The following is a 14,381-nucleotide window of genomic DNA, read 5'->3' on the forward strand; positions in this document are numbered from 1 at the left end:
AGAAGTACAGTATAAATTAATGCAATAGGAGTAGTGGATTAGCTAGGAAAAATAAATTAGCCTTCACGGAAAGGCTATTGAAAGGCTTAACTGCCAAAGCAGGTTTTTCATTATTTCAATGTTAGTTAAAACATATACTTTATGTGTAGTTAATATTATTTAGTAAATATATCATCTTAAAAACAGTGTATTATTATTAAACAAGATCCAACATTTTCTCGTTAGTGTGATATAAGCTTATGTTAATTGAACTATAGTACCAAGTACATATCTGTTTTAATTTCTCCCATTTTTGTAAAGTTACAAACCAATATTATGAAATTAGGTACAAAATATGCCCCCCACCCTTCACCCACCCTTTTTCACACTTGATTTCACTTCTTTTAACATTCGTACATGCCCTGGTAAGCAGGTTCCCTAGTACTGAGTTGATATGCTAATCAGACCAAATTATTATGCAGCTGCTGATTTAGAGATGCATTTTCTACTGAAATGAGTTCTGTGAAGCTGGATCAAATAAATATTTGCTATTGCAGTCCCTCTCCAGTGTATACATAGAACATAGGATTAGGCATATATTTATGCATACCATATCTCCGAATGACATGTTGGGTTAAAAACCTTAGCACATACTGGGACTCCAAGTCCCACAGACTAGATTCTAATCTTGTGTGAAAAGCTGATTTAGTACTGTGCAACCTATTTCCTTAGTTTTATTTTCTCTCTATTCTCTGGAAGCATAAGCAATTAAAATACTATATATATATATATATATATATATATATATATATATATATATATATATATATATATAGAGGAGAGAGAAGAGAGAGCGCACGCCCCATAGTGTGTAACTGTATATTTAATAAAGGAAATGGAGGGGGGGGGGGGAAAGGAATCGCACTCACAAGGATAAAAAGGTTAAAAGCGTGTCGTGAATAAATCACCACCATCCGGCTCTTGCTTGTCTTTACTTGTCTTTTGATGTTGCTGTCAGGATACAAACGGTCTCTGGTCATCAAGATGTTAAATCAAGCGTGGAGCAAGGGAACCGGCATGAATGGAGTCCTCTGAAGATCTCTCAGCTGCGTGGCCTGTGACTGTTACACACACGAACCGGCCTGTTCATGCGCAACGTGATGACGCAATGTCCGTGACGCGATGCGTGATGACGCTCCCTGACGCGTTTCGTCACTCTCGGGCGACTTTATCAAAGGGTACCCTTTGATAAAGTCGCCCGAGAGTGACGAAACGCGTCAGGGAGCGTCATCACGCATCGCGTCACGGACATTGCGTCATCACGTTGCGCATGAACAGGCCGGTTCGTGTGTGTAACAGTCACAGGCCACGCAGCTGAGAGATCTTCAGAGGACTCCATTCATGCCGGTTCCCTTGCTCCACGCTTGATTTAACATCTTGATGACCAGAGACCGTTTGTATCCTGACAGCAACATCAAAAGACAAGTAAAGACAAGCAAGAGCCGGATGGTGGTGATTTATTCACGACACGCTTTTAACCTTTTTATCCTTGTGAGTGCGATTCCTTTCCCCCCCCCCCCCTCCATTTCCTTTATTAAATATACAGTTACACACTATGGGGCGTGCGCTCTCTCTTCTCTCTCCTCTACAGATTTCATAGGATGTGGTTCATCCTTTGAGAGCAGCCGGAGACCCCCTGTATTCAAGCCTAATATCTTTGATGGACTTCAACTTTAAAGGACTGGTTATCCACTTCTTTTTTTATATATATATATTTTCTACTATTTTCTATATATTTTATGGTTAACATTTTTTGTTAATAATATAATATATATAATTTTTATAATAATTTATATTATGTTTATTCACTTTTTGCACATTATAGAATGCGTTGTCTAAGTATTTATGAATATATGTTTACTAATCACATTACATCACTACTGACACGCAGGCACTGATACTAATTTATATTTTATTATATATATATTTTTTTATTGCTATATATGCCTTTTGGGGCGCTGCTTTTTTCTGTTTATATATATATATATATATATATATATAATTTATTTTATAAAGCAATGCCAATGGCTTTAGCAATTCACTTAGTAGACACAATAAGCAACTCAGCAATTGTCATGGGTGTATGGAATCAAATACTTGATGCATAGGTATGAAAGACTTGAAATGAGACCTTTAGCATTATAGGTTAACTTAAAGGGTTTTAGGGTAAGGCTAGGGAGTTAGGTTAAGGGGTTAATGTTTTTTGGGTACAAATTAGGGGGTCAAAATGGCCGGTGGCTAAACAATGGTGCCAAAATATCCTAGACCATGAGAGACTAGCTTGGTGAGAAGGGAGTGGGTCTCAAACTGAGGATATACACACAGATACCTAACAAGCTCTGAGAAACCCCTACCATTACCACATGTTATATGTGTGTGTGTGTGTGTGTGTGTGTGTGTGTGTGTGTGTGTGTGTGTGTGTGTGTGTGTGTGTGTGTGTGTGTGTGTGTGTGTGTGTGTGTGTGTGTGTCAAAAGGAGTGCTAGTGGGCGTGGCTAAATGTATACAACAAAAAACAGACAAAGATGCCCAAAGCTACTTCCAATGTGACAAAAATACACAGTGCAATACCTATATATTTTCTTGAAAAAAGGGTAATTTAGTTTAACCCTTTGGCTAAAGCGTCTTAAGCCTGCTGCAATTTTCAAGGCATGACCATAGCAGGTCCTAACACTCCTTGGGTTCAAATTCTTATTAACCTGTATAATTACAGGAAGAATGATCACATTATATCTGTCGTAACCTGGCAAAATGAAACTGACCTGCCAACTTGGAAAGTGGGGAGGGGCAAGCTGAAACCTTTGGGGGGGAGGGGGCACTACCCTCCCATAAGCAACTGCACACAGTTAATAAACACACAGATACCCAACAAGCTCTGAGAAACCCCTACCATTACCACATAATATATATATATCTGTGTGTTTATTAACTGTGTGCAGCTGGTCTCCGCGGAAAAGAAAGGAGATCCCTGCCCCAGAAAGCTTACAATCTAAATAGTATGATGGGAGACTTACAGACACAGCAGGTGAGGGAGTAAGTGCAGTAGATGGCAGTGCTTGGCCACAATTGTTGGTAGGAGTGACTGAGTGTGGGATAGTAGCCACAAGTCCAGCTATTGGGATGCTTCTTTTGCTATGTGAGTTTTATGGTTGGTCGCTATTAAATTACATGGGTTCATACAGGAAAAAGAAGTGGCAGGTGGCGTGGGTGAGAGCAGATGTGTATATGGCTGTGTCAAGGATTATGAGAAATATCACCAGCAGCAAGAAGTAGTAGAGAGAGAGAGAGAGAGGTGGTTAATAGAGGATTTGTGGTGGTGCTTTTTATTTAGGGGTGTAGAAGTTGTTAGGAAAGAGGTGTGTAAATAGTGGTGCAGTTTATAGGCACATGCATAGGTGGAGGGAAAGAGAGATTAAGAAATGTGGATAGGAGGGGATGGGGAAGTTGGTGAGTAGAGAAAAGATTACAAGGAGTGAGAAAACATCAAATAGGGAGGGCAGAATGAGAGACAGGGAGAGAGGTACAGATGCAGCGGCCGTTATCCGATCATTTCATGGGTTGTATTCCTTTGTACACCATGATGTGGTTCTAGATTTATTGAAATTTTCCTGTGTTAAGACGCGAGTTTACTAGTGTTTTGACCGAGTGCAGAAAATAGCATATTAGCGTTGTCTGCAATACCGTCGAAAAACTCAAGTGGGAGATTGCGAGTTGTTGTCGTAAAAAATCTAATTGCAGTTCAACCTGTCTTTTATTCCCATACAGTACAAGTGTGTGTAATTGTAATTTGAAGATTAAAAATTAGTTCATATACAGTACATGGGAAAGAAGTTCTTTCTGAGGCTGCTTAGCTTTTAGCCATACAAAAATTCTCGAACTGTAGAAGATTTAAAATATGAACACACACAACAAAAAGTATTTTTAACGAATTAAATGTTTTATTTGTACAGGATAATAAAGTAAAAACGAATTATAAAAAAATACAACGTCGCTCTCCTTCCGAATGTAAAATGTATATTCTGCACATGCGTTTATGTTAAATTTGAACCTTGTTGAAATGCATATGAGTGTCATCACATTTCTGCGCATGCGTTTATGGCAAATTGGAATCTTGTTGAAACGCATATGTGTCATCACATTTTTGCGCATGGGTTTATGTTAAATTGGAAACTTGTTGAAACACATATGCGTGTCATCATATTTCTGCGCATGTGTGGAATGTACAGTAGAGCGCATGTGTGTTATTGTACAGTAACATACAGTGCATTTCCTCATGGAGTCATTAAATATCTGCTATACAGTAGTACAGTACTGCTGGTATATAAATAGTAAAACCAACTATTATTTCCTAGAGTTATATAGTATTGTGTACATACTGTACTGTAAGTATATTTAAGCACTAAAAGCAAATTAATTTCATTACTGTACAGTAAGATACAGTACAGTGCATTTCCTCACAGAGTTGCTAGATATCTGTTGTACAGTACTACTGCTCTTTGTGTATCTACAGTACTGTATATAGTAAAAACACTGTTTATGGGCTATACTGTAGGTATATACTGTAGTATACTGTACAGTATCTCAATGAGACATTTTTCTATATTTAAAAGCATTTAGAACTTTACATTACAGTACTGTATGTACTGGATTTTAAAGATTTTTATTGTGTATGTCAAAGATTAACAGTATTTAGATATACTATATTTAAACTATATCAGTACTTTATTTTTTTTATAGTACTATTTAAGCACTAAAAGCAACTTCATTTCAAGATTGATATACGGTATACAGTACTGTACTGTATGTCAGATATTTATACATATTTAAATGCCTTTACAACATTATGTACTACAGTGTAGTACTGTACCTGTACTACTGTAAGTGTGTAAACAGTAAAACATGAACACACCAAAATATTATATGTAAAGAATGAAAATTTTATTTTTTCAGGATAACAAAGGAAAAATGCATAATACACAAATACAACGTTGCCTCTTCTTCCAAATTTACAATCTTGTATTTTTCTTCTTCACAATGGATGGTGCTTCTTGGACATCTTGGTCTTTAAAGAAAGAGACAATATTATATACAGTATTTACAATCACACCATACTGTACACTGTGAACCCTTCCCTTTACCTCTGTATGAGGGGAAAGAACCATAGTAGATCCTATTCTTTGCAGCAAAGTGAAAAGACCTCCCAAGTTAAAAAGGTGAGGAGCAGTGAGCTCTGGGGGGAGGTGCCACCTAACTCCATTACAATTGTTACTAGTCAGAAATTGATTAACACACACATTCCCAGCTAGCTCAAACTCCCACACCCACCACATCATGAATATATATTGAAGTCAAAAAGAGTGCTACTGGGCGTGGCAAATGTATAAAACAAAAGACAGGGATGCCTAATGCTATATCCATCTGACAAAACATATAAAGTACTGTAATATGTGTAAAGTTTAAATTCTTTAATAATAATAATAATAATAATAATAATAACATTTTCTTGGTTAATTGGTTAAACCCTTTGGCCAAAGGGTAAGTAGCCCCTCCTATAAATTTATAACTAGTAGTCATCAAACAAGTCAATGGACCTCCAGGGAAGAGCCCTCGTATGCCTTGAAAGGTTATTGATGCTGTCTCTCATGGTTTTCAGAAGAAAACTGGTAGCTTTAAAATAGCACTTCACTTCCTCCATAATTGTTCTCCTTAAATTTGCTGGAAGAGCCATCTTGTATTTATTACCTTCATAATTGACATTTTGGGTACACTCGCTGTACAGCTCAAATCTGACTTGGTGATTAAAGATGAACTTGGCATATTTCTGAGGTAGACCTCAGAATCTTGTATCTGATCTTGTATTTCTGCTGGATGCTCTGTGGCAGGTCTCTCAGCATGATGTCTGGGAACTGTACAACCCTGGGTGCTGGAATGGGTGTGCTTTTGGCAGCAAGTGGGGGTAGATGGTTGGGGAGGATGCTTTCCTCCTGTTGTGGCCTAGCTCTTACTGGTATTGTCATCTCAACAGAAGGGTATACATGTATTCTGGAGACAGAGGGGGTGAGTGTGGGGGGTCCCATAAATAAATCATGACACAGTGTAATATGTCATGTGTTGTTATTCATCTGAGGTTGTATTTACCTAATTTCAAGACCTGCTAAGGATCAGATGATTGTTATTATGTCCGTATATGTGAACCCATAGAATTCAAAGAGAGTGTACTTTCTTTTTCACACCACTGTACATACATACAGGGACAATATATGGTTGTAATGTACTTTTAGTTTTCATGTAAGTTAATTTTTTTTATGCCCATTTATTGCTCCAGTATTTATGTATCTCCACATGGATATATATATACATTCAGGGACAATAAATGCTTGTATTGCAAATACTTGTTTTGATGTTTTTTATATGTAGTTTGCTGGTTTGTTTAGAACTGTTTCGGCAATGTCAGTTGTATTTTTATTTAGTTAGATGTAATTTTGTGTGGTGTTTTAAATAGTTTATTTTTAATATTGCTTATTTTTGGTAGTTAGATTTTTGTTGATGGTGTTAATTTGAACTTGCATTTATTTCATAATTGTTTTGGAATTTTAATAGTGAATTGTGTAGTAGATTATAGTGTAGTGCCGACGGTTATTCTAACACAAACCAATGGCAATCGCCAAAAAGACCCAGGTAGATGCTGGGTCTTGTTTAAGGCAAGTTTAAGTCATTTCTGCATTGACTAATTGTCCATCAGATTAACAACTGAATGGGACTACCAGGGACCCCTGCTGTGTTAATCTGATGGGTCATTAGTCAATGCAGAAGTGCCTTAAATTTGCCTTAAACTAGCCAGGTTACACCCAGCATGTACCCAGCATGTAACCGGGCTAGTTTAAGGCAAGCCTTAGAATACTCGTCTCATCTGTAGATTGGATTAATTGATTGTAATTTATTTCGGTTTACTTTGTTTTTATTTTATTATTTTTGGATGGCATTGCATGTTGCTTGTAATTGTTTCTTTTAGTTTGAACATTGATTGGCATATTGTTACATGATGCACAGATTATTTGCATCATGTACACACTGTACAATTAATTTGTTTGATTGGCATTTGTTACATATTTAATTGGCAATGTGATGTTTTGATTTAGAGATGTGTTGTTTTGATTTAGCAATGTGCGGTTTTGATTTGGATTTGCAGTGCACTGTTTTGATTTTGCTATGTGTTGTTGTGATTTTGAGATGTGCTGTTTTGATTTAGCAATGTGATGTTTTTATTTTGGCATGTTTTGTTAATCCTTAACCATGTCTTTGTATATTGGTTAATCATGCCCATATTATATATATTATATATGGGCATGATGACGCCACTGTACAAATGAATGGGTGAAGGGTGGAGGTAGTTGCCGAGGGACTATCAGGGACCCCTGCTGTGTTAATCCGATGGGTCATTAGTCAATGCAGAAGTGCCTTAAATTTGCCTTAAACTGAATGGGTGAAGGGTGGAGGTAGTTGCTGAGGGAGGGTGGTTAGGCCTCGTGGGTGGGTATCAGGGCAGGGTGGGTTAACCCTTTAATTACTTTCGCGGTTATTAATCAATAAGGTAATTAAGGGGTTAGGGGACATTACAATGTATTTGCAATGTTTATTTGTGGCAACGCTGGACACCTGCTGTATCCTGAAATCCATCATATTTCTGTGGTAAGTAGAACTGTATTTATTTACTTTATTTATGCTGGTTTATGTGTTTAATAATGGGCAAATAATCTATTATCCATATCTGGATAATAGTTATTTTGCACATTACTGTACTGTATGGGTTTGTTGGTAGTGGGTGTGGGGAGGGGGGGGGCTATTGATTTATTTAAATGTAGGACATGTTTTATTTTTTTTACATACAGGGTTGGTACTATAGGTCTGCGGGGACCTATGGAGACCACCTGAGGACCCCTGGACGCCAATGGGTACCACCTGCGGACCCACGGGGTCACCTGTGGGGAAGAATCGGGGGCCCGCAGCTCGGGGGCCACGTGGACCCGCAGGGACCACCCAAGGGCCCCCAGACCTCTGTGGGAACCACCAGAGGGCCTCAGACACCTGTGGGGTCAACCCGAGGACCCCCAGACACTCGCAGGCCCACCCGTGGACCCCATTGTGGCCCACAGTGACCCAGTGACACATTTAGAACTTTACATTACAGTATGGATTTTAAAGATTTTTATTGTGTATGTCAAAGATTAACAGTATTTAGATATACTATATTTAAACTATATCAGTACTTTATTTTTTTATAGTACTATTTAAGCACTATGCCCACGGCGCCTAGCAGGGACCACCCGGAAACCCCCAGCCTTTGTGGGCAACCCCCACACCGGGCACCTCCCGCCGGGACCACCTGGGACTACCGTAGGCCTGGGGTATTAACCCTGTATGTAAAATAATAAATCATGTTTTTATGGGGGGGCACAGGGGGTGGGTGGGTTATGTATTAATATTTATTAAATATGGTAATGTTTATTGTGGGGCCTAGGAGGTGGGTAGTGGGGCTATTCTCATTAGTGTTTTTATTGTGGGTAGTGGGGGTGGGTGAAGGGGGTATTGTCCCCAAGGGTGAGTGGGTAGGCCTCCCTGGTGGGTGAGGGCGGTTAGGCCTCACGGGTGGGTAGTGGGGAGGGTGGTTAGGCTTCCTGAGTGGGTAGTGGGTGAGGGTGGGTTAACCCCTTAATTACTCTAGCGGTTACTAACCGCTAAGGTGATTAAGGGGTTAGGGGACATTATAATGTCGCTTTTATTATTGTGTGTTTTTTGCAGCAACGGTGGGCATGGATGGGGTGTGGACAGCCTTCATCGTGGGTGCCTGGCAGGGGTGAGTGCAAGATGTATTTATTTAATTATTGTGATTAATATATTTGAAATGGGCAAATGCATTATTATCCATATATGGATAATAGTAATTTTGCCCATTTCTGTACTGTATGTGTTAGGGGCCGGGGGAGGGGTGTATATTTATTTTAAAGTATTTATGTATTTTTTAATTATTTTTGGGGGGCACAGAATTGGTACTGCAGGCAAGTGGGGACCCCTGGACACCTGTGGGGACCACCCGAGGGCAACCGCCGGCCTGTAGTATCATTCCTGTGCATCCCCAAACAATTAAAATATGTTATGTATGCTAGGGGGTATAGGGGTTGTTGGGGGCACAGGGGGTTGATGTATTGTGTTTTCCAATGTTTATTGGGGGCAATTGTCCCTAATAAACATGCTATTGTGCCTTAATCCCTTCATTGCCTTAGCGAATAGCCACTAAGGTAATTACGCTGCTTTAATGTATTTTTATTAATAGTGTGCAGGAGCAGGGGGTCTCCTGAGCTGAACCGCTTTGATTTCTGGCTCAGGGACCCCCTACTTCCCGAGTTACAGGCCCCGGCATGGGGCATTAGGTGCCGGTATCCCATTGTTTACATGTAACACGTCACGCGACGTTGACGCAATAAAAATGGCGTCGACACCGGCACCCGGCACCTAGGTACAGTAGTAAAGGTCTTTACCAACATGCAGGTGGGGCCGGCAAGGCAAGTAATGTCTCAACCCCTAAATATGAAAGATAACCAAAGGGATGGCTCTCATTCTCGAGTGGTCCGATGGTCCCTGGGCTTGACAGCATTAAGAAAGATGGTATAAAGACAGAGGGGTCTATGCACTAAGCTCCGTGCTTTCGTGCCGGCCTGAAAAAAATTATCACGTCCGATAAAAAATTAAGCCGGCGGCGCGATTCACTAAGGCCCTCAGCCCATTTTCTATCGGACATGCCCAAAACTGGCTTATCGTGCGTGCAATGTTTTTTCCCTCTGCTAGCGCACTGAAACTTCCCGTATGCTAGCTGATAGAAAAAATAAGCCGCCTGTGACATTTGCATGGAGATTCTGCATCTCCATGCAAGGCTGTTACAGGCGATTGTACACTAAATAAATACATTTTTATAATAGTGTACATGAGCAGGGGGTCTCCGGAGCTGAACAGCATTGGTTTCAGGTCCGAGGACCCCCTACTTCAGGAGATACAGGCCCCGTTATGGGGTGCCGGTATCCCCTGCAGAATTTTAATGTCCCGGTCACGTGACGCGTACGCTTGAAAGTGCAGGGGATACCGGCACCCCATAATGGGGCCTGTAACTCCTGAAGTAGAGGGCATTGAAACCAATGCGGTTCAGCTCCGGAGACCCCTGCACATCTACACTATGAAACACATGTATATTAAAAAAAGATTTAACAAACATCAATACACGACCCCCCCCCCCCCCCTCCGCCCTAACACATACAGTACAATAATGTTCAAAATTACAATTATCCAGATATGGATAATAGATTATTTGCCCATTATTAACAACTGCATTAAATTAAGTAAATAAAAACAGTAGCCAGCCAATCCAATGAATACAAGCAGTAACAACATCAACAATTAATTAATTAAACCATTAACCAATGAAACCAATTAATTCCTAAACCAACTCAAAATTAATTGTAACACTAACCAATCAAACCAATGAATTACTACAAGATTAATGAATGTAAACATTAAAAGACAAAGAAACACATGCAAACAATATCTGAAATAACCATAAAATGTATTAGCTAACATAATACAACATTAACTACAAACGAACACAAATCGCAAACATTTTATTACCATTAAGCAGGAAAAAAACAAACAATCACATCCACATAAGAAACTGGCATTAAAAAAACCAACAGCAATACCAAGCCACAAATGTCCCTCAAATATTGTCATAATAATGTCTTAATCTGTACCCTAAAGTGGTACAGATTAATATATTATCAGTCAATGTGCCTCCCCCAAAAAATAAAAAAACACATCCAATGAAGAAACCTGTAAAAAGAGACATTTACAAACATTCAATATATTACTTACCATTAGAAGCAGTGGCCCTCCGACTCCAGGGGTAACAGGAAGCTCACGTACCTTGAAGGCCTCCAACAGCATCCGATGCCATCCGCCATGAAGATCCGAATCAGGTACCCAAATCTTATTTTTTCTTTCTTTAATCACCTTCTTCTATCTTCATCTATCACCATTTCTTGATCTTCTTTATTTTCTATCTTCATCTGTCAAGCAAAAAAACCCCATGGTAAATCCCATCCAATGTTGTCTCGTCGTCTTCTTGGGCTCAAATGAGGCGTCACGGCCTTAAATAGGGCTTGTGATGTCTCATTTAGCCTCAAAATGGTTAACAGCCACCTGATTGGCTGTTCAAACCATGCTCCGACTTTAATTTTTTTTTTACATTACGTCACTTAAAGGGAATGATGCCAGCCAATCAGAATGGCTTTGCTTCATTTGCCTTTAAGATGACGTGACGAAGCCGACGTCACATGGTATTTCAGCCAATCAGATCATGGGAACCAATTCCACACTCTAATTGGCTGAAATACCATGTGACGCCGGCCATCTTGGATTTAGTGAAGTCATCTTAAAGGCAAATGAAGCACAGCCATTCTGATTGGCTGGCATCGTTCCCTTTAAGTGACGTCATGTAAAACAAAATTGAAGCCGGAACATGGTTTGAAAAGCCAATAAGGTGTAACGCCTGTATGCCCGCAGACCTGGCCAGTCCCCAGTACTGAGGTGGGTAGGGTTAAAACATGCACCCACAGCAGTGAGGGCGTGCCCGGAGTGTGGTAGTACGTTGCCGGGCCTGTAGAAAGATGGTTAAAGTATACGTGCAACGCCTTGGGATATAGGGTTCGGATAGTGATGTCCGTGTGACAGAGTCTAGGGCAATAGAGATCAGGATAGTGATGTCCGTAAGCCAGAGTCCAGGGATAACAGAAGTCAGCAAGGTCGTGTCCGTAAGCAGGGTTCAAGGGCAGGAGAGAGCAGGGTAATCCAGTACAAAGCAGAGGTCAAGCCAGGGAGATCCAAGGGTAAGCAGGAGCAGGAACAAACGCTGAAAGACACAGGAGTGCCAAGCATAGGACAGCACACACAGAGGTTACAAGAAGCTATGCAGAGCAATGAGCTAGAGGACAGACAGGGGTTATAAAGGAGGGAACACCAATGGGAGAGAGAGGAGGAGCAGAGGGTGAAGTGAGAGGCAGCAGGGATAGGTGAGAAGGAGAGAGGGAGGAGACAGGTGAACCAGAGAGGGAGATAGCTTGTACAGCATGGGAGGAGGAGCCAGAGGTCTGGGAAGGCTTAGAAGAGGAGCATGTGCGCGCGCCCTCTGTAAGGTTAGAGTGCGCGCGCACAGGCTGTCAAGAGGCGCGCGGAGCGCCGCGCTGCGGGGGCACCCGCCGAGGGCGGGGAGAGAACCAGAGGTGAGTTTGCAGGAGGTAAGGGGACCGAAGCGGGAGCAGAGGGAGGCCGTGAGCGGGGAGTACTGCAGAGGGAATCGGGAGTTTGAAAAGACGCGCGCGCCCTGCGGGGAATGCGCGCAGACGCTGGGAGAGCGTCAGGGGATGCCGCAGAGGTACGAATGCGGGAGGAAGAAGGGAGAACAGCACGGGGAAGCAAGGAAGGGATATCATAGGCAGGGGGAAGCGCAGCGCCAGGGATACATGGAGGGGAAACAGTGGTCAGCTGGTTGTTCACAAATTGTAAATGTTCCAAAGAAACATCTTGACCCACCGAAGGGGGGTCTGCATTTGTTGGGCTCTGCATAATGTAACGCCTGTATGCCCACAGACCTGGCCAGTCCCCAGTACTGAGGTGGGTAGGGTTAAAACACGCACCCACAGCAGTGAGGGCGTGCCCGGAGTGTGGTAGTGCGTTGCCGAGCCTGTAGAAAGATGGTTAAAGTATGCAACGCCTTGGGATATAGAGTTCGGATAGTGATGTCCGTGTGCCAGAATCTAGGGCAATAGAGAGCAGGATAGTGATGTCCGTAAGCCAGAGTCCAGGGATAACAGAAGTCAGCAAGGTCGTGTCCGTAAGCAGGGTTCAAGGGCAGGAGAGAGCAGGGTAATCCAGTACAAAGCAGAGGTCAAGCCAGGGAGATCCAAGGGTAAGAAGGAGCAGGAACAAACGCTGAAAGACACAGGAGTGCCAAGCATAGGACTGCACACACAGAGGTTACAAGAAGCTATGCAGAGCAATGAGCTAGAGGACAGACAGGGGTTATAAAGGAGGGAACACCAATGGGAGAGAGAGGAGGAGCAGAGGGTGAAGTGAGAGGCAGCAAGGATAGGTGAGAAGGAGAGAGGGAGGAGACAGGTGAATTCGAGAGGGGGATAGCTTGTACAGCATGGGAGGAGGAGCCAGAGGTCTGGAAAGGCTTAGAAGAGGAGCGTGGGCACACGCCCACTGTAAGGTTAGAGTGCGCACGCACAGGCTGTGTCAAGAGGCGCGCGGAGCACCGCGGGTGCACCCTCCGAGGGTGAGTTTGCAGGAGGTAAAGGGACCGGAGCGGGAGAAGAGGGAGGCCGTTAGCGGGGAGTACTGCAGAGGGAATCGGGAGTTTGAGAAGACACGCGCGCCCTGCGGGGAACGCGCGCAGACGCTGGGAGAGCGTCAGGGGATGCTGCAGAGGTACGGATGCGGGAGGAAGAAGGGAGAACAGAACGGGGAAGCAAGGAAGGGATATCAGAGGCAGGGGGAAGTGCAGTGCCAGGGATATATGGAGGTGAAGGAATCCCCTGAACCGTCACATCAGGTGGCTGTTAACCATTTTGAGGCTAAATGTGACGTCACAAGCCCTATTTAAGGCCGTGACGCCTCATTTGAGCCCAAGAAGACGACGAGACAACATTGGATGGGATTTACCATGGGGTTTTTTGGCTTGACAAATGAAGATAGAAGATAAAGAAGATCAAGAAATGGTGACAGATGAAGATAGAAGAAGGTGATTAAAGAAAGAAAAAAGAAGATTTGGGTACCTGATCCGGATCTTCATGGCAGATGGCATTGGATGCTGTTGTAGGCCTTCAAGGTACGTGAGCTTCCTGTTACCCCGGGAGTCGGAGGGCCACCGCTTCAAATGCTAAGTAATATATTGAATGTTTGTAAATGTCTCTTTTTACAGGTTTCTTCATTGGATGTGTTTTTTGATTTTTTGGGGAAGGCACATTCACTGATAATATATTAATCTGTACCACTTTAGGGTACAGATGAACACATTATTATGACAATATTTGGGGGGCATTTGTGGCTTGGTATTGCTGTTGGTTTTTTTAATGTCAGTTTCTTATGTGGATGTGATTGTTTGTTTTTTTCCTGCAAAATGGTAATAAAATGATTGTGATTGGTATTCGGTTGTAGTTAATGTTGTATTATGTTAGCTAATGCGTTTTATGGTTATTTCAGATATTGTTTGATTGTATTTCTTTGTCTTTTAATGTT

The sequence above is a fragment of the Ascaphus truei genome, chromosome 3 (assembly GCF_040206685.1).
Source record: "Ascaphus truei isolate aAscTru1 chromosome 3, aAscTru1.hap1, whole genome shotgun sequence".
NCBI lineage: Eukaryota > Metazoa > Chordata > Amphibia > Anura > Ascaphidae > Ascaphus > Ascaphus truei.